Below are 22,278 nucleotides of genomic sequence, written 5' to 3'. Positions count from 1 at the left end.
TCATCATGAGTGTTGTCTGACTGGATGGTACGCTGTGCTCATCATGAGTGTTGTCTGACTGGATGGTACGCTGTGCTCATCATGAGTGTTGTCTGACTGGATGGTACGCTGTGCTCATCATGAGTGTTGTCTGACTGGATGGTACGCTGTGCTCATCATGAGTGTTGTCTGACTGGATGGTACGCTGTGCTCATCATGAGTGTTGTCTGACTGGATGGTACGCTGTGCTCATCATGAGTGTTGTCTGACTGGATGGTACGCTGTGCTCATCATGAGTGTTGTCTGACTGGATGGTACACTGTGCTCATCATGAGTGTTGTCTGACTGGATGGTACGCTGTGCTCATCATGAGTGTTGTCTGACTGGATGGTACGCTGTGCTCATCATGAGTGTTGTCTGACTGGATGGTACGCTGTGCTCATCATGAGTGTTGTCTGACTGGATGGTACGCTGTGCTCATCATGAGTGTTGTCTGAGTGGATGGTACGCTGTGCTCATCATGAGTGTTGTCTGACTGGATGGTACGCTGTGCTCATCATGAGTGTTGTCTGACTGGATGGTACGCTGTGCTCATCATGAGTGTTGTCTGACTGGATGGTACGCTGTGCTCATCATGAGTGTTGTCTGACTGGATGGTACGCTGTGCTCATCATGAGTGTTGTCTGACTGGATGGTACGCTGTGCTCATCATGAGTGTTGTCTGACTGGATGGTACGCTGTGCTCATCATGAGTGTTGTCTGACTGGATGGTACGCTGCGCTCATCATGAGTGTTGTCTGACTGGATGGTACGCTGTGCTCATCATGAGTGTTGTCTGACTGGATGGTACGCTGTGCTCATCATGAGTGTTGTCTGACTGGATGGTACGCTGTGCTCATCATGAGTGTTGTCTGACTGGATGGTACGCTGTGCTCATCATGAGTGTTGTCTGACTGGATGGTACGCTGTGCTCATCATGAGTGTTGTCTGACTGGATGGTACGCTGTGCTCATCATGAGTGTTGTCTGACTGGATGGTACGCTGTGCTCATCATGAGTGTTGTCTGAGTGGATGGTACGCTGTGCTCATCATGAGTGTTGTCTGACTGGATGGTACGCTGTGCTCATCATGAGTGTTGTCTGACTGGATGGTACGCTGTGCTCATCATGAGTGTTGTCTGACTGGATGGTACGCTGTGCTCATCATGAGTGTTGTCTGACTGGATGGTACGCTGTGCTCATCATGAGTGTTGTCTGACTGGATGGTACGCTGTGCTCATCATGAGTGTTGTCTGACTGGATGGTACGCTGTGCTCATCATGAGTGTTGTCTGACTGGATGGTACGCTGTGCTCATCATGAGTGTTGTCTGACTGGATGGTACGCTGTGCTCATCATGAGTGTTGTCTGACTGGATGGTACGCTGTGCTCATCATGAGTGTTGTCTGACTGGATGGTACGCTGTGCTCATCATGAGTGTTGTCTGACTGGATGGTACACTGTGCTCATCATGAGTGTTGTCTGACTGGATGGTACACTGTGCTCATCATGAGTGTTGTCTGACTGGATGGTACGCTGTGCTCATCATGAGTGTTGTCTGACTGGATGGTACGCTGTGCTCATCATGAGTGTTGTCTGACTGGATGGTACGCTGTGCTCATCATGAGTGTTGTCTGACTGGATGGTACGCTGTGCTCATCCTGAGTGTTGTCTGACTGGATGGTACGCTGTGCTCATCATGAGTGTTGTCTGACTGGATGGTACGCTGTGCTCATCATGAGTGTTGTCTGACTGGATGGTACGCTGTGCTCATCATGAGTGTTGTCTGACTGGATGGTACGCTGTGCTCATCATGAGTGTTGTCTGACTGGATGGTACTCTGTGCTCATCATGAGTGTTGTCTGACTGGATGGTACGCTGTGCTCATCATGAGTGTTGTCTGACTGGATGGTACGCTGTGCTCATCATGAGTGTTGTCTGACTGGATGGTACGCTGTGCTCATCATGAGTGTTGTCTGACTGGATGGTACGCTGTGCTCATCATGAGTGTTGTCTGACTGGATGGTACGCTGTGCTCATCATGAGTGTTGTCTGACTGGATGGTACGCTGTGCTCATCATGAGTGTTGTCTGACTGGATGGTACGCTGTGCTCATCATGAGTGTTGTCTGACTGGATGGTACGCTGTGCTCATCATGAGTGTTGTCTGACTGGATGGTACGCTGTGCTCATCATGAGTGTTGTCTGACTGGATGGTACGCTGTGCTCATCATGAGTGTTGTCTGACTGGATGGTACGCTGTGCTCATCATGAGTGTTGTCTGACTGGATGGTACGCTGTGCTCATCATGAGTGTTGTCTGACTGGATGGTACGCTGTGCTCATCATGAGTGTTGTCTGACTGGATGGTACACTGTGCTCATCATGAGTGTTGTCTGACTGGATGGTACGCTGTGCTCATCATGAGTGTTGTCTGACTGGATGGTACGCTGTGCTCATCATGAGTGTTGTCTGACTGGATGGTACGCTGTGCTCATCATGAGTGTTGTCTGACTGGATGGTACACTGTGCTCATCATGAGTGTTGTCTGACTGGATGGTACACTGTGCTCATCATGAGTGTTGTCTGACTGGATGGTACGCTGTGCTCATCATGAGTGTTGTCTGACTGGATGGTACGCTGTGCTCATCATGAGTGTTGTCTGACTGGATGGTACGCTGTGCTCATCATGAGTGTTGTCTGACTGGATGGTACGCTGTGCTCATCATGAGTGTTGTCTGACTGGATGGTACGCTGTGCTCATCATGAGTGTTGTCTGACTGGATGGTACGCTGTGCTCATCATGAGTGTTGTCTGACTGGATGGTACGCTGTGCTCATCATGAGTGTTGTCTGACTGGATGGTACGCTGTGCTCATCATGAGTGTTGTCTGACTGGATGGTACGCTGTGCTCATCATGAGTGTTGTCTGACTGGATGGTACGCTGTGCTCATCATGAGTGTTGTCTGACTGGATGGTACGCTGTGCTCATCATGAGTGTTGTCTGACTGGATGGTACGCTGTGCTCATCATGAGTGTTGTCTGACTGGATGGTACGCTGTGCTCATCATGAGTGTTGTCTGACTGGATGGTACGCTGTGCTCATCATGAGTGTTGTCTGACTGGATGGTACGCTGTGCTCATCATGAGTGTTGTCTGACTGGATGGTACGCTGCGCTCATCATGAGTGTTGTCTGACTGGATGGTACGCTGTGCTCATCATGAGTGTTGTCTGACTGGATGGTACGCTGTGCTCATCATGAGTGTTGTCTGACTGGATGGTACGCTGTGCTCATCATGAGTGTTGTCTGACTGGATGGTACGCTGTGCTCATCCTGAGTGTTGTCTGACTGGATGGTACGCTGTGCTCATCATGAGTGTTGTCTGACTGGATGGTACGCTGTGCTCATCATGAGTGTTGTCTGACTGGATGGTACGCTGTGCTCATCATGAGTGTTGTCTGACTGGATGGTACGCTGTGCTCATCATGAGTATTGTCTGACTGGATGGTACGCTGTGCTCATCATGAGTGTTGTCTGACTGGATGGTACGCTGTGCTCATCATGAGTGTTGTCTGACTGGATGGTACGCTGTGCTCATCATGAGTGTTGTCTGACTGGATGGTACGCTGTGCTCATCATGAGTGTTGTCTGACTGGATGGTACGCTGTGCTCATCATGAGTGTTGTCTGACTGGATGGTACGCTGTGCTCATCATGAGTGTTGTCTGACTGGATGGTACGCTGTGCTCATCATGAGTGTTGTCTGACTGGATGGTACGCTGTGCTCATCATGAGTGTTGTCTGACTGGATGGTACGCTGTGCTCATCATGAGTGTTGTCTGACTGGATGGTACGCTGTGCTCATCATGAGTGTTGTCTGACTGGATGGTACGCTGTGCTCATCATGAGTGTTGTCTGACTGGATGGTACGCTGTGCTCATCATGAGTGTTGTCTGACTGGATGGTACGCTGTGCTCATCATGAGTGTTGTCTGACTGGATGGTACGCTGTGCTCATCATGAGTGTTGTCTGACTGGATGGTACGCTGTGCTCATCATGAGTGTTGTCTGACTGGATGGTACGCTGCGCTCATCATGAGTGTTGTCTGACTGGATGGTACGCTGCGCTCATCATGAGTGTTGTCTGACTGGATGGTACGCTGCGCTCATCATGAGTGTTGTCTGACTGGATGGTACGCTGCGCTCATCATGAGTGTTGTCTGACTGGATGGTACGCTGCGCTCATCATGAGTGTTGTCTGACTGGATGGTACGCTGTGCTCATCATGAGTGTTGTCTGACTGGATGGTACGCTGTGCTCATCATGAGTGTTGTCTGACTGGATGGTACGCTGTGCTCATCATGAGTGTTGTCTGACTGGATGGTACGCTGTGCTCATCATGAGTGTTGTCTGACTGGATGGTACGCTGTGCTCATCCTGAGTGTTGTCTGACTGGATGGTACGCTGTGCTCATCATGAGTGTTGTCTGACTGGATGGTACGCTGTGCTCATCATGAGTGTTGTCTGACTGGATGGTACGCTGTGCTCATCATGAGTGTTGTCTGACTGGATGGTACGCTGTGCTCATCATGAGTGTTGTCTGACTGGATGGTACGCTGTGCTCATCATGAGTGTTGTCTGACTGGATGGTACGCTGTGCTCATCATGAGTGTTGTCTGACTGGATGGTACGCTGTGCTCATCATGAGTGTTGTCTGACTGGATGGTACGCTGTGCTCATCATGAGTGTTGTCTGACTGGATGGTACGCTGTGCTCATCATGAGTGTTGTCTGACTGGATGGTACGCTGTGCTCATCATGAGTGTTGTCTGACTGGATGGTACGCTGTGCTCATCATGAGTGTTGTCTGACTGGATGGTACGCTGTGCTCATCATGAGTGTTGTCTGACTGGATGGTACGCTGTGCTCATCATGAGTGTTGTCTGACTGGATGGTACGCTGTGCTCATCATGAGTGTTGTCTGACTGGATGGTACGCTGTGCTCATCATGAGTGTTGTCTGACTGGATGGTACGCTGTGCTCATCATGAGTGTTGTCTGACTGGATGGTACGCTGTGCTCATCATGAGTGTTGTCTGACTGGATGGTACGCTGTGCTCATCATGAGTGTTGTCTGACTGGATGGTACGCTGCGCTCATCATGAGTGTTGTCTGACTGGATGGTACGCTGCGCTCATCATGAGTGTTGTCTGACTGGATGGTACGCTGCGCTCATCATGAGTGTTGTCTGACTGGATGGTACGCTGCGCTCATCATGAGTGTTGTCTGACTGGATGGTACGCTGTGCTCATCATGAGTGTTGTCTGACTGGATGGTACGCTGTGCTCATCATGAGTGTTGTCTGACTGGATGGTACGCTGTGCTCATCATGAGTGTTGTCTGACTGGATGGTACGCTGTGCTCATCATGAGTGTTGTCTGACTGGATGGTACGCTGTGCTCATCATGAGTGTTGTCTGACTGGATGGTACGCTGTGCTCATCATGAGTGTTGTCTGACTGGATGGTACGCTGTGCTCATCATGAGTGTTGTCTGACTGGATGGTACGCTGTGCTCATCATGAGTGTTGTCTGACTGGATGGTACGCTGTGCTCATCATGAGTGTTGTCTGACTGGATGGTACGCTGTGCTCATCATGAGTGTTGTCTGACTGGATGGTACGCTGTGCTCATCATGAGTGTTGTGTGACTGGATGGTACGCTGTGCTCATCATGAGTGTTGTCTGACTGGATGGTACGCTGTGCTCATCATGAGTGTTGTCTGACTGGATGGTACGCTGTGCTCATCATGAGTGTTGTGTGACTGGATGGTACGCTGTGCTCATCATGAGTGTTGTCTGACTGGATGGTACGCTGTGCTCATCATGAGTGTTGTCTGACTGGATGGTACGCTGTGCTCATCATGAGTGTTGTCTGACTGGATGGTACACTGTGCTCATCATGAGTGTTGTCTGACTGGATGGTACGCTGTGCTCATCATGAGTGTTGTGTGACTGGATGGTACGCTGTGCTCATCATGAGTGTTGTCTGACTGGATGGTACGCTGTGCTCATCATGAGTGTTGTCTTTCTGGATGGTACGCTGTGCTCATCATGAGTGTTGTCTGACTGGATGGTACGCTGTGCTCATCCTGAGTGTTGTCTGACTGGATGGTACACTGTGCTCATCATGAGTGTTGTCTGACTGGATGGTACGCTGTGCTCATAATGAGTGTTGTCTGACTGGATGGTACGCTGTGCTCATCATGAGTGTTGTCTGACTGGATGGTACACTGTGCTCATCATGAGTGTTGTCTGACTGGATGGTTCGCTGTGCTCATCATGAGTGTTGTCTGACTGGATGGTACGCTGTGCTCATCATGAGTGTTGTCTGACTGGATGGTACGCTGCGCTCATCATGAGTGTTGTCTTTCTGGATGGTACGCTGTGCTCATCATGAGTGTTGTCTGACTGGATGGTACGCTGCGCTCATCATGAGTGTTGTCTTTCTGGATGGTACGCTGTGCTCATCATGAGTGTTGTCTGACTGGATGGTACGCTGTGCTCATCATGAGTGTTGTCTTTCTGGATGGTACGCTGTGCTCATCATGAGTGTTGTCTGACTGGATGGTACGCTGTGCTCATCCTGAGTGTTGTCTGACTGGATGGTACACTGTGCTCATCATGAGTGTTGTCTGACTGGATGGTACGCTGTGCTCATCCTGAGTGTTGTCTGACTGGATGGTACGCTGCGCTCATCATGAGTGTTGTCTGACTGGATGGTACGCTGCGCTCATCATGAGTGTTGTCTGACTGGATGGTACGCTGTGCTCATCATGAGTGTTGTCTGACTGGATGGTACGCTGTGGTCATCATGAGTGTTGTCTGACTGGATGGTACGCTGTGCTCATCATGAGTGTTGTCTGACTGGATGGTACGCTGTGCTCATCATGAGTGTTGTCTGACTGGATGGTACGGTGCGCTCATCATGAGTGTTGTCTGACTGGATGGTACACTGTGCTCATCATGAGTGTTGTCTGACTGGATGGTACGCTGTGCTCATCATGAGTGTTGTCTGACTGGATGGTACACTGTGCTCATCATGAGTGTTGTCTGACTGGATGGTACGCTGCGCTCATCATGAGTGTTGTCTGACTGGACGGTACGCTGTGCTCATCATGAGTGTTGTCTGACTGGATGGTACGCTGTGCTCATCATGAGTGTTGTCTGACTGGACGGTACGCCGTGCTCATCATGAGTGTTGTCTGACTGGATGGTACGCTGTGCTCATCATGAGTGTTGTCTGACTGGATGGTACGCTGCGCTCATCATGAGTGTTGTCTGACTGGATGGTACGCTGCGCTCATCATGAGTGTTGTCTGACTGGATGGTACGCTGTGCTCATCATGCGTGTTGTGTGACTGGATGGTACGCTGTGCTCATCATGAGTGTTGTCTGACTGGATGGTACGCTGTGCTCATCATGAGTGTTGTCTGACTGGATGGTACGCTGTGCTCATCATGAGTGTGGTCTGACTGGATGGTACGCTGTGCTCATCATGAGTGTTGTCTGACTGGATGGTACGCTGTGCTCATCATGAGTGTTGTGTGACTGGATGGTACGCTGTGCTCATCATGAGTGTTGTCTGACTGGATGGTACGCTGTGCTCATCCTGAGTGTTGTCTGACTGGATGGTACGCTGTGCTCATCATGAGTGTTGTCTGACTGGACGGTACGCCGTGCTCATCATGAGTGTTGTCTGACTGGATGGTACGCTGTGCTCATCATGAGTGTTGTCTGACTGGATGGTACGCTGCGCTCATCATGAGTGTTGTCTGACTGGATGGTACGCTGTGCTCATCATGAGTGTTGTCTGACTGGATGGTACGCTGTGCTCATCATGAGTGTTGTCTGACTGGATGGTACGCTGTGCTCATCATGAGTGTTGTGTGACTGGATGGTACACTGTGCTCATCATGAGTGTTGTCTGACTGGATGACACTGTGCTCATCATGAGTGTTGTCTGACTGGATGGTACGCTGTGCTCATCATGAGTGTTGTGTGACTGGATGGTACGCTGTGCTCATCATGAGTGTTGTCTGACTGGATGACACTGTGCTCATCATGAGTGTTGTCTGACTGGATGGTACGCTGTGCTCATCATGAGTGTTGTCTGACTGGATGGTACGCTGTGCTCATCATGAGTGTTGTCTGACTGGATGGTACACTGTGCTCATCATGAGTGTTGTCTGACTGGATGGTAAGCTGTGCTCATCATGAGTGTTGTCTGACTGGATGGTACGCTGTGCTCATCATGAGTGTTGTCTGACTGGATGGTACGCTGCGCTCATCATGAGTGTTGTCTGACTGGATGGTACGCTGCGCTCATCATGAGTGTTGTCTGACTGGATGGTACGCTGTGCTCATCATGAGTGTTGTCTGACTGGATGGTACGCTGCGCTCATCATGAGTGTTGTCTGACTGGATGGTACGCTGTGCTCATCCTGAGTGTTGTCTGACTGGATGGTACGCTGTGCTCATCATGAGTGTTGTCTGACTGGACGGTACGCCGTGCTCATCATGAGTGTTGTCTGACTGGATGGTACGCTGTGCTCATCATGAGTGTTGTGTGACTGGATGGTACGCTGTGCTCATCATGAGTGTTGTCTGACTGGATGACACTGTGCTCATCATGAGTGTTGTCTGACTGGATGGTACGCTGTGCTCATCATGAGTGTTGTCTGACTGGATGGTACGCTGTGCTCATCATGAGTGTTGTCTGACTGGATGGTACACTGTGCTCATCATGAGTGTTGTCTGACTGGATGGTAAGCTGTGCTCATCATGAGTGTTGTCTGACTGGATGGTACGCTGTGCTCATCATGAGTGTTGTCTGACTGGATGGTACGCTGTGCTCATCATGAGTGTTGTCTGACTGGATGGTACGCCGTGCTCATCATGAGTGTTGTCTGACTGGATGGTACGCTGCGCTCATCATGAGTGTTGTCTGACTGGATGGTACGCTGTGCTCATCATGAGTGTTGTCTGACTGGATGGTACGCTGCGCTCATCATGAGTGTTGTCTGACTGGATGGTACGCTGTGCTCATCATGAGTGTTGTCTGACTGGATGGTACACTGTGCTCATCATGAGTGTTGTCTGACTGGATGGTACACTGTGCTCATCCTGAGTGTTGTCTGACTGGATGGTACACTGTGCTCATCATGAGTGTTGTCTGACTGGATGGTACACTGTGCTCATCATGAGTATTGTCTGACTGGATGGTACGCTGTGCTCATCATGAGTGTTGTCTGAGTGGATGGTACACTGTGCTCATCATGAGTGTTGTCTGACTGGATGGTACACTGTGCTCATCCTGAGTGTTGTGTGACTGGATGGTACGCTGCGCTCATCATGAGTGTTGTCTGACTGGATGGTACGCTGCGCTCATCATGAGTGTTGTCTGACTGGATGGTACGCTGCGCTCATCATGAGTGTTGTCTGACTGGATGGTACGCTGCGCTCATCATGAGTGTTGTCTGACTGGATGGTACGCTGCGCTCATCATGAGTGTTGTCTGACTGGATGGTACGCTGTGCTCATCATGAGTGTTGTCTGACTGGATGGTACGCTGCGCTCATCATGAGTGTTGTCTGACTGGACGGTACGCTGTGCTCATCATGAGTGTTGTCTGACTGGATGGTACACTGTGCTCATCATGAGTGTTGTCTGACTGGATGGTACACTGTGCTCATCCTGAGTGTTGTCTGACTGGATGGTACACTGTGCTCATCATGAGTGTTGTCTGACTGGATGGTACACTGTGCTCATCATGAGTATTGTCTGACTGGATGGTACGCTGTGCTCATCATGAGTGTTGTCTGACTGGATGGTACACTGTGCTCATCATGAGTGTTGTCTGACTGGATGGTACACTGTGCTCATCCTGAGTGTTGTGTGACTGGATGGTACGCTGCGCTCATCATGAGTGTTGTCTGACTGGATGGTACGCTGCGCTCATCATGAGTGTTGTCTGACTGGATGGTACGCTGTGCTCATCATGAGTGTTGTCTGACTGGATGGTACGCTGCGCTCATCATGAGTGTTGTCTGACTGGATGGTACGCTGCGCTCATCATGAGTGTTGTCTGACTGGATGACGCTGTGCTCATCATGAGTGTTGTCTGACTGGATGGTACACTGCGCTCATCATGAGTGTTGTCTGACTGGATGGTACGCTGTGCTCATCATGAGTGTTGTCTGAGTGGATGGTACGCTGCGCTCATCATTGTTAGAGACCATGACCTGACCACCCTAGGACAAAAGAAGAACTAACAGCCTTCATATGGCCCCTCACTGCCCTGAGGACAAAAGAGAACTAGCAGCCCTCATGCAGCCCCTCCCCCGAGAACAAACACCTGCTCTGGGAGACGTCACAAGAGAGATTCTGAGAAGATGCTCCAGAAGATTACAGCCAGGTGGCCCTACTTCCTCCTTCCTTGTACCCCCTCCCTCCTTTTCCCCCCTTATTGCCCTACCTGCTGGTTGATTATAAAAGAGCTAAAAAATCCAACATTAAGCTAGACCTTGACAAAACCTCTGCTTGGTCTCCTTCTTCTTTCCCACCCGTTCTTTCAGGTTGCAGCCCTCCTCAACCACCCTGCATAATATTGGCCCCGCAGGTTGGGGGCAAGTGGCACCCAACGTGGGGCTTGAGGCATGGGTCTCGACCGGATGACTAACCACACTGGAGATCTCCTCGGGACGCTGAGAGACATTTTGAAGAGTGCCCCACCATTTCGTCGCTCGCGATTTTGGCTACGGGACATGGTAAGTCAGGGCACTTATTTTTCATTCTCGTCCGATTTTCAGAATGGGCCAAAAGCTTAGTAAAGAGGCTCTTTTTCTTAAGGATTTAAAGAGCTCACTCAGGGAAAGAGGAATTAGAGTTAAGAAAAAGGACCTCGTTAATTTTTTTGTTTTCATTGACAAAGTGTGTCCCTGGTTCATTATTTCTGGTCCTGATATTCATCCTGAAAAATGGCAAAAGGTCGGTAAAGACCTAAATCGCCGTATTCTAGAGGAGGGACCTGATTCAGTTCCCTCCACGATTTTCTCCTACTGGGGACTCATAAGAGACATAGTGGAGGAAGCGCATTCAGATCCAGATAAACAACAACTCCTTTCTGTCGCTGAATACTGCCTCCGCCCTCTCTCACGCGGCGTTTCTTTAGTTTCACTTTCTTCTCCTGAGAAATCCCCTTGCCCGTCAGTCATTATCGATATGGGTTGTAGCTCCAATAACTCTGGTGCCCCCCGAACAATAGAAAAGTTATATCTGCTCTTACCTGAGCCTATTCCCCCCGAAACTGCTTCTCAATGTACACCCCTCATTAACCCGTTTTTTTCAAAAAATTGCGATCCCGAGCCTCTTGATCCGGGTGACGCTACATCTCTTGAGGAGGAGGCTGCTAAATACCATAATCCCGACTGGCCTCCCGCTGCATCGGCCCCCCCTTTCAGACCGCCCCCTTCCCCCTCCCAGCTTTGTGCACCCACTCTATTACCCACTCTGCTACCTCCAGGGGTTCACCCCGCTACCCTTACTGGTGCCAAAGAACATCTCACTAAACAGATAACTGAATTACGGGATGTGCTTAAGCTTCAAAAAGAGTTTGCTCAATTATCTACAGATTTAAGCTCTTTACAAGCTTCAATTAACGAGACCATACTTAAACCCCCCCCAAAAAGTCTTATACTGTCTCTGATCCAAGACCGCTAAATTCGGAATACGGACATGATTCTTCTAGAAAAGGGTGGTGTAATCCACTCAATATCAGCTTCATGCCAGAAGGCAAAAGACAGGATTGGACCAACAGAGGCTTTGAGTGGGGCCTTAGGTTATATGTCTCTGGGACAGACCCCGGCCTCACTTTTAAAATTACACTTCTTATAAAACCCCCTCAATTCTGTACAGTTACTATAGGACCAAATCCCATTCTTCATCAGCCCCCTCCCGGCCAGGCTAAAAACATACACCCCCTCTCTCTCAACACCACAAGCTGTTACTGATGTCACTCTATTTTGACCTACCCTACCATTAGGATTGCCTTCATCGGCAGACCTTATTCTGACCATGGTTAACGCCTCTATAGAGGCCATACATCAGACCAATATATCTGAATTTCAGGAATGCTGGGTATGTTATTCACCTCGACCCCCTTTTTATGAAGGGATAGTCTTATATACAGAATTACTGGTGACCAATAACACCATGGCTTTACGGTGGCAATGGCAAGATGGGGTTGGCCTCACGGTCGCCCAGGTATCTGGGTGCGGGATGTGCCTCCTGGGTCCGTCCATGCTTCCCCCTATAGAGCTTCAAACAACCTGCAATCTCACTCATGTTGTTAACTCTAGCTTTCTCTATATTGTTGCCCCTGCTGGCACTTACTTTGCATGCTCTACTGGTCTCACTCTTTACGTTGTAACTTCCACCTTCTTAGCTCACAAAGTGAGCAAAAAAGTGTCCTTGTACAACTCTTCCCCAAGCTAACAATACATTCCAAAGATGAGTTCCTCCATTTTTGGGAGGGAGGAACATCTCCGTCACGTGCCAAACGGGAGCCTATCACTGCCATCACTCTTGCTGTTATTCTGGGGTTGGGTGCCACCAGAGCAGGCACAGGCATCACTTCATTAGTCACCTCCCAACAACAATTTAATCAACTCTCTTTGGCAGTAGATAAGGACTTGCAGGAATTACAAAAGGGTCTTCAAGACTTAAAGGACTCTATGGTATCCTTGTCTGAGGTGGTCCTCCAAAACAGACGTGGGCTAGACCTAGTCTTTCTACAAGAGGGGGGACTCTGTGCTGCACTTAAGGAACAATGTTGTTTTTATACGGACAAAACTGACCTAGATCAAAATAGTTTGACAAGGTCCGTCCCAGTTTGGAGGAACGAAAGCGTAACCAGGAAAAGCAGGAGTCATGGTACCAAAACTGGTTCTCCTCTTCTCCTCTGTTTTCCACATTACTCCCCTCTATTCTTGGTCCCTTCATAGGACTCCTCATTCTTCTTTCTTTTGGACCTTGGGCATTTAAACGACTAACTTCTTTTGTCAAAGAACAGGTTGATTCTGCCACCAGAAATTCGCTGTCTGTCCATTACCACAGATTGCAGCTACAAGAAGAAGAGGGCCAAACACATGAGACACCCCTCAGCTCTCCTTTGGCCTGACTTGATTTTTCTCCCTTGGCTAACAATAGGTCATGGTTTCCATTCCCTAAATGGCTGTGAGGCTCCCAATGACGGGATTATTATGGTACCAAGCCCAGGGGCACACCGCTAAGCTATGGCCACAGCCAGAGACGAGAATATTGTAGGGCCCATTCCCTGGAGACCATCCACATAGCCTAAAACAGGCGGATCACCTTCCATGAGCTGTGATCGTGGCCAATGATGGGATTATTGTGGATCCAGGGGTGGAGGCAGCCCTCATAGCTTAAGACAGGCGGGCCATCTTCAGTAACTGGTGCTGGGACTGGAAGCATACCATATAGCCTAAGACAGGGTACCTTGCCCATTTCAATTATATAAAGAGGGAGGAAATGTCAGAGACCATGACCTGACCACCCTAGGACAAAAGAAGAACTAACAGCCTTCATATGGCCCCTCACTGCCCTGAGGACAAAAGAGAACTAGCAGCCCTCATGCAGCCCCTCCCCCGAGAACAAACAGCTGCTCTGGGAGACGTCACAAGAGAGATTCCAAGAAGATGCTCCAGGAGATTATGGCCAGGGGGCCCTACTTCCTCCTTCCTTGTACCCCCTCCCCCTTTCCCCCCCCTTATTGCCCTACCTGCTGGTTGATTATAAAAGAGCTAAAAGATCCAATATTAAATGAGACCTTGACAAAACCTCCGCTTGGTCTCCTTCTTCTTTCCCGCCCGTTCTTTCAGGTTGCAGCCCTCCTGGACCACCCCACGTAATATTGGCCCCGCAGGTCGGGGGCACATCATGAGTGTTGTCTGACTGGATGGTACACTGCGCTCATCATGAGTGTTGTCTGACTGGATGGTATGCTGCGCTCATCATGAGTATTGTCTGACTGGATGGTACGCTGTGCTCATCCTGAGTGTTGTCTGACTAAATGGTACACTGTGCTCATTATGAAGGTGGTCACATAAGCTTGCTTTTGCATATGGCAGTGATTACTGGGGAGAATAAAACAGTGCTGAGAATTAGTGAATGTTGGGTGCTCAGTCCTCATTGGATCATCTATAACATCCTTTCCAAGGCCCATTGAACATGGAGGAAGAGGGAGTGGCATGAGTGTAAGATGAGGAAGGTGAGGAAGAGCACTTTGGGATACCATGTTCTGAACACAAAATGAGCACCACAGTAAGACCTCAAAAAGTTTGTGTTGCTACCTCCATGCAAATGAGTTCCTTGACATGGGTAATGGAATAGGGTAGAAACACACACACACACACACATACACACATGCATATGCACACACACTCCAGTCATCAAAATAGAAGAAGGTCTCTTATTGGAAAGAAGATGTTCAGTGAAGGGGGATGGGCTGGGTAGGGGATGTAAAAAGGATACTGGGAAGAATTATGATCAAATTACATATCTTCATGCATGAAATTTGTCAATAGATAGAAATAGATAGAAGGTGAACGGACTTTTACAAACAACAAAAGAGTTCGCATTTGTATCATTAGAGTCTGTGAAAGGAAGAAGAGAGTAGAAGGTAAGACTATTTAACAAAACAGTAAGTTATTCACACCAATCTGAGTGAAGTATATTAACTCAGAGGATCAAGAATCTGAGAAAGGGCTGAAGAGAAGGCTTAGTGGTTAAGGTGGCTGCCAGTACAGCCAAAGGACTCAGGTTCGATTCTCCAGTACCCACATAAAGCCAGATACACAAGGGGGCACATGTGTCTGGAGTTTGTTTGCAGTGGCTAGAGGCCCTGGCACACCCACTTTTTTTTCCTGTCTCTCAAATAAGTAAATAAATAAATAAATAAATTTTTTTTTTTTAAAGGAAGCTGAGGGCTGGAGAGATGGCTTAGCAGTTAAGGTGCATGCCTGTGATGCCTAAGGACCCAGGTTCAATTCTCTAGGTCCTTCGTAAGCCAGATGCACATGGTGGTACACATGTCTGGAGTTCATTTGCAATGGCTAGAGGGCCTGGTGTGCCCGTTCTATCTCTCCCTCCAATAATAAATAAATACATAAATAAACAAACAAACAGATAAATAAATAAATAAAATATTTTTTAAAGTAGTCTAGAAAATTTTAAGTATGATAAATGCAAATAAATTCAATAAATATTATAAATTAAAATTTCCAAAGCTAAAAGCAAAGAAAAATGTGGAAGAAATTCAGAGAAAACAATAGATTACTTTCTTGGGGAAAACTACCACAGTAGAGAAATGGGATTTATCACCTGTAGCTATGCCAGGAGGAAGCAGCTTAGCACTTTTGAATACTGAAGAAAGAGAATTGTTCATTGTAAAGTCTGTCAGGGGACACTATTGTTTAGGAGTGAAAGAGAAATGAAAATATTCTCACCTGAAAGAGAATGGAGAGCACTCACTGCTGGCATGCTTCTTTACAAAGAGTAGCCAAAGGAAATTCTCTGACCAGAAAGGGTATAACAGAATGTAACTTCAGAGGGAAAAAAAACACTGAAATAGGAGATCTGATTGCTACAGTAGATATTTTCAAATAATTTTTCGTGTGCATCAAGATTTTCTCTGTGTGGTCAGAACAAAGAGAACTGAATGCTGGAGCTGATCTGAGATGTAAATTCTTTTGTCCTAAAGCAAACTTGCTGTTAGCAGTGATTCATTTTAAATAAGTGAAAGTTGTATATTTATAACTTGTTTTTCTATACTCCAGACATATGCTATTATAAAATATTGGAATGCTTCAAAAATTTTATCTTCTTATGACATTCCACTGCCCATAAGTATGTTATGACTTTTTGAATTTATTCTCAGCACCACACAACTCAGAAAAAATAATTTCCATTTATTTTATATAGACAGTAACAAAACTTGTTATTTACTATTAGTGACCTGAAGAATCATATTTTTATAGTTTAAATTTTCTTTTCAAATGTGAGGGAAGAGATTGCTACAGTTTTCAAACTTGTAGCAATATTGTGTTTTTTCAGCTCCTGAGTCACTTCTGTCCTTATGGGACTAATCAGTTTAAGTGTTGGTTGGCAAATAAACACTGAAGCAGGAATCTTAACATGAATGGGAGCTAGAAGGTAAAATAAAGCCAGGTTGAATATTTAAATCTGGTAGGCAAAGCTGAGAGGATATTAGTCAATCCCAGAAACAAATTTACAAGACAAACACTTAACAAAAAGAATGCCATGTTCATAAAGAATGAAAATAGCGATGTGTTCCCCTGTCCTGTAAAATGTTATGTGGTGAAGTGACATAGATGAGAAGGTCTGCTTTTTAAAATATATTTTATCATTTATTTAGTTGAGAGAGAGGGAAAGAGAGAGAGAGGGGGAGAGAGAGAGAAGGGGGGGGGGAGAGAGAGAGAGAATGGGCACACCAGGGCCTCCAGCCACTACAAATGCACTCCAGATGCATTCACCCCCTTGTGCATCTGGCTTACATGGGTCCTGGAGAATTTAACCAGGATCCTTTGGCTTTGTAGGCAAACACCTTAACCATGAAACCATCTCTGCAGCCCACTTCTTTTTTAAATATTATTTATTATTATAAATTATTATTTATTTGCAAGGGGAGAAAGGGAGGGAAGTATATGGACACTCCAGGTCTTCCTGCCACTGCAAATGAACTCCAGATGCATGGTACCACTCTGTGCATCTGGTTTTATGTAAGTACTAGGGAACTGAACCAGGCCATCAGGCCTCGTAAGCAGGTACCCTTCACCTGAGCCATCTCTGCAGCCCTAGAGTGGAACTTCTAACAGCATGTTGGAAGACGACTCTGCACGGGTCTCTCATGTTTCCACAGGTCTTGCAACGAGCAATGATTGCCTTCACTCTGGACTTTGCTCTCAAGGATGGACTGTTAGTTAGCAGCTGAGAAGACCCAGCTTTCTCTTCCAAAGCAAAGAGCATATTTCTCACAGGCTCGGAAGGTTGAGACAATTTCCGCTGAAGCAAAGGCAAGTGTCCACTGCTCCCATTATAAAAGAATCAGGTTCCCCAAGCCCCAGGTTCCTCTTGTAGAACAGGACACGCAATATATGCAAATGACATCTGTCTTCTTCATGTCCCTTTGTAGGAAGTGGGGCACAGAAAACTGGCTCAGTGACATGCTAACTCCATGGCTGTAATCAGTAAATACTTTTTCTCTGAGAAGGAATAAAATTTTGCCACAAAGAAAGCACAAGTTCTGGAGAATGTCATGGTAAATCCTGTTAACATTTAAAGAAGAAAATAAGATTACTTTTATACAAAAGTGTTATGAAAGTAGAAATGGAAATAAACATATTTCAATCATTTTGAATGGTCAATATTGTCTGACGTCGAAACAAGACAAAGACAGTGTAAGAAAAGAAGACTATAGATCAATGACCCCCATGAGTCTAGATATAAAAATCTTTTTAATAAAAGTTAGCAAATAAAACCACCCAAGTATAAAAAGGCTAATACATCAAAACCAAGTAATATTTATGCCCAGGATGAAAAGTTAGTGTGGTATTAAAAAGTTAAACAATGTCTTTCATGATATTAAAAGATTTAAAAATAAAATTCACCTGTGTTAGTTTACTTGGTGCACCCAAGCAAAATTATGTACACTGAGTGACTTAAGCAACAGAAATTGATTTTCTCAGGGTTCTGGAGATATGGAGCCTGTGTCAGTACTTTTCTCATTGCTGTGCCCAAATACATAAGAAGAAGCAATTTATGGGAGGAAGGGTTTATTTGGTGCATATTTCCAGGGGATGCAGCACATTCTGGTGAGGAAGACATGAGGCAAGAGAATGAGGTGCCTCGTGATATTGCTCCTGTGGTCAAGGAGAACTGAGGTTGGACTATCAAACCCCAAGATCTTGGCTTTCAGTTAAGATGGAGGACTGGGAGCCATGCTAACATAAAAATGAAAGCAGATAGGAGAAAGCTAACTTTGTTTATTTACTTGACAGAAAGAAAGAAAGGCAGATATATACAGGAAGAATGGGCATGCCACTAACCACTGCAAATGAACTCCAGATGCATGTTCCACCCTGTGCATCTGGCTTATGTGGGTCCTTAGGCAGCACAGGAAAATGCCTCAACTGCTAAACAATCTCTCCATCCCCAAAGGTTGCTTTTAAAAGGCAGTTTTAGTTTGAGATTGAGTCCCAGAGAGAACCAGGAGATGACACCCCACATGCCATCTCACCCTGGCAGAAGAACCGAACTCTTGGCACAAATGGAACTAGTGTCTGATCAAGACTGATCCGCAGAGACCCCTGCCTTGCACAGGCTACCATTCTACCTAGACTGACAGCCCAGGTGGGCTGGCTCTGGGATTCCCCCTCCTAATCTACAAACTAATCAGGTCTCCCCCTTGCCTGTAAAGAATGCTATCTTTTACTTGTCACTAGCTCTGCTCTGCTTTGCTCAAAAACTCTGTTTTTTTTTTTTTCCTCCTCCTCATTCTTCTTCTTCTTTTTTGAGATAGGATCTTCCTTTAGCTGAGGCTGATCTGGAATTCACTATGTACTCTCAGGGTGGCCTTGAACTCATGGCGATCCTCCTACCTCTGCCCCCCGAGTGCTGGAATTAAAGGTGAGCACCACCACGCCCGGCTAACTGTTTTTTTTTTCTGACTCTGCTGCTCTGCTCTGCCTCTCTTTACTTGGGTCTCAGGGGTACATATGGGTCTGGTTCTCCCCTCAGGCATTCTGGCTGGGTGGGTGGGAGGGAGAGCATATAACTGTTTCTTGGTCTGGAGAACTTTTCTGCTTGCCTCTGCTTTACAGTTTGAGGTAACTTCTCTCTTTGATCAGAGGCATTATTTTCTGCCCCGCCCAGCAAGGAGTTGAACAAGGACCTAAGGGGAAGCTAACCTGAGTGAAAAAGGAAAACAAACACAAGAAGGAGACCATGCTAGGTGTTTGTCAAGGCCTTGAGATTTTATTTTTACATGTAGGTTTATATAGTGTTGTAGGGGAAGGGGATGTGGTCAGGGCAAGGGGTTGTGGGGGAAGGGGACGTGGTTAGGGCAAAGATCACAGAGTTACTGGTTAAACTGCAATGCCTTTGTTTCTTCATCAGCTACCAGCAGGATGGGGTAGTGTTCAGCCAGGTGTATGATCCCATTGTTTCTGGTAGTTGAATATTAGGTGAGGAAGTAGAAACTTAACTTGCTATATGGCAGCTTTGTTTCTGGTAGTTGAATATAGACACTTAACTTGCTATATGGCGGTTTCTGTTAACATGGCTGAGGTTTGGTTCATAGCTCCCAATATCTCCTCCCTTCTTTTATACAAAAAGAGGGGGAGGCCTGCTTTGCAGCAGTGGGCATTAACCAACTGGGGGAGTAGGGACCTGACCTCTCCCATGGGGATGTCTTTTTCCCACAATCTTTGGCTCTTGGTACCTTTTGGGGAGGGGAGGCAGGGCCTTTGGCTGTAGAGTGAGGCATGGCCTTAGTGATAACAGTTATGGTACCAACCTCCATGTAAGCCAGGTATACCTCTCAGGGAATCCAGAAGCGGTCATATAGGGACCTTCCCTTGTGGTGCTTTGCTCTGTACCCATGTTGGTGCCCATATCGCACTCACTTTATTGTGAGCTGATATGCATAGGTCTGAATCCTATGCAGCTCCTGTAGGAGGGGTAGCTATTTGGCCATGACAGGTAGACCACAGTGATAGCAGAGGTGTAGAGGACAGCAGTATAGTCAATATGCACAGAATGTATGTAGTATAGTAAATGAGTACAGAATGTAAGATCAAGGGAGAGTGACAGCTGCAGGTGGTAGGTCTTCAGTGGCAACGCCTCAATCCGCCATCTGCAGTCTGTGATATTGGACCTTATCCTTAGTGCTTTCTGACCCAGAGGGTTTCTCTGTTTTAGATTCTCCTTCTCCCTTCTTATCTGTCTCTGGCCACCAGCTGGACAAAATTCAGGGAGAACTAGGATAAAGTCTGAGAGAGCCAAGGACATGTCCTATAGTGTATAGCTCGGACCTCTGTGTGAACATTTACAATAGACTTTATTAGACAGTTGAAGAAAATAGGCAATAGGCATAAGAGAAGCAGAAGGCAAACTCCCACGGCTATAAAGCTGCTTATCCAAGAACTTAGAGAGGCCCAACCAGGCAACACAGACTTAATTGCAGCAAGTAAATCATTAGTAGCCTTAGTAGCATCAAAATCAAGATGACTGTTCTGTATGGCTAGAATTTTTCAATGTAAGTTAACCAAATCTAACGAAATGTTATCATGGTGTCAAAATTGAGACAGTTACTTTACATACAATAAAGTAGAATTTGGTCTTTTCTGAGCCAAAACAGCTAGCTAAGTATTAATATAACCCTTGATAAATTTTTTTGAAAGAAAAAACATTACTTGACAACCAATGATTTTGGTTTAAACTTGATAGTTACTGATTTTTATGTACCACAGAAATTTTTATAAACATGAAACAATTTTATGTTTTAACCATGTCTTAAATTTGATAAAACTTAAGCAAGTTATCCCAACATATTTTAGCCTGAAAATTAGTTTTTTGGTTTCTTAAAGATTGTAAACACTTTAAAAACCCTTAACTTTAGGCATGGTGTTTAGGTTTAGCCTGAAAATTTCTTTCTTTCTTTCTTTTTTTCTTTCTTTCTTTCTTCCTTTTTTTTTTTTTTTACATCTGCACACCTTTATTTACATACTTTAACATTCTGATATAATTACTACTCAGAAGGCATTTTTAACAAGTAATCATTGAAAAATTCCTTCCCAGTTCCTTCATACAATTCACCTTACCCCATCATTAATTATCTTTCTTTTTTTATTTCTCCGAGGGGGTGCACCATTCCTAGAGGTACTGCAATACCAGGTCAATGTGTGGAGTGGATGGAGCAAGTTCCTATTCCAACTCCGAGCTCCAAAAATCCACTTACTATATTGCTCTCAGATAGAGGACATATCAGATATTAAACTGATAAGAACAGATACTACACTTGATCTTAGCCAAAAGGCCGAGAAGTGATTAATTATCTTTCTTATAAGGCTATTAAAAAATTACACCAAATTGATTAATCCTATTACTAAAAGGAAACCAGTCTTAATACAATTTTTTATCATATCAATAATACCAGTAACACACTTGGAAATGATTTTATTAGGAGTAACTAAGGCAAATTTTGTTGTTATCTTGAGACAGGCTGGCTCAGAAGTCAGATCAGTTGCCTCCTCTTTTTAAGCAACAGGACATTACAATCTTTTAAAAAAAATCTGACAAATTATAAGTTACCTTTTTAGAGAAAGTTTTGTTGTTTTTAATAATCCTCTATTTAAGGTGAGCTTGATCTAGAACAAATACCTGGCAAATTCACTGCTGCAAAAGACATTTAACTTTTCCTTTTTAATTTTTATGCTTAGGTCTTTGATTTCCTTGAAATGGTTCTCTGGAAGAGAAAGGGGTGTCACCTGCGTCCGTCTCATCTCTTTAGTCACAAACAGTCACAGATACGACATGACAAGCAAGCACAATGAGCACACATAAACACATATAAAAAGAACATATCCTCCTGATAAATAAAAAAATTTGCTTAAAGAACTTGAAACAATCTCAATTCCTTGTGCTTTTAAAATATCTTTTACTATGGCAATGAGCTCCTTTTTTACTCTTTGCTAAATCTTCTTTTTTTCTTAACCCGTGTTCCTTGTTTCTTGAGAGAAGTTTTAAGCCCTTCAATAATTTATGTTTACTTAGGGTCTGTCCCATGATAGAAAAGGAAAGAGGAGAAATGGCAAGACCAGAGGGCAACGTTCCCAGTCGGAGAACCAGCACAGGGGATACCCCAGTGAACTTGACGTAAGCCTGTCTGCAATTTTAAGAACTGGCAGCTGTCCTAAGGACATTTACTAGCTGTTGCATAACCAGATTCGTTGGTAGGAAGAGTGACTAGATAGGAGGTCTTTGCCAACACCTGAATGGGCTGTCGGGATTCGCACAGGGAGCTAGGGGCCTTCAGTCAATGCCAGAGGGTAGCCCTGGCCAAGAGGCTTCAGTTGCAATGTTGCTATATTGCAATTTCATGCGATGGCA

The 22,278-nt window shown here is 46.0% G+C and overlaps 1 non-coding gene across 1 annotated transcript; it reads right to left on the bottom strand.

Annotated features, from left to right (window-relative positions):
- Positions 1-21,026: 21,026 nt before the first annotated feature.
- LOC123458881 lies at positions 21,027-21,217 on the bottom strand. The gene has a single exon (XR_006635832.1). It is a non-coding gene; the product is annotated as a U2 spliceosomal RNA (small nuclear RNA).
- Positions 21,218-22,278: the final 1,061 nt, after the last annotated feature.

Source organism: Jaculus jaculus, chromosome 2 (assembly GCF_020740685.1).
Source record: "Jaculus jaculus isolate mJacJac1 chromosome 2, mJacJac1.mat.Y.cur, whole genome shotgun sequence".
In the NCBI taxonomy this organism is placed as follows: Eukaryota; Metazoa; Chordata; class Mammalia; order Rodentia; family Dipodidae; genus Jaculus; species Jaculus jaculus.
Note: the sequence above shows the minus strand (reverse complement) of the source record. Positions and strands in the feature narration are given on the sequence as shown.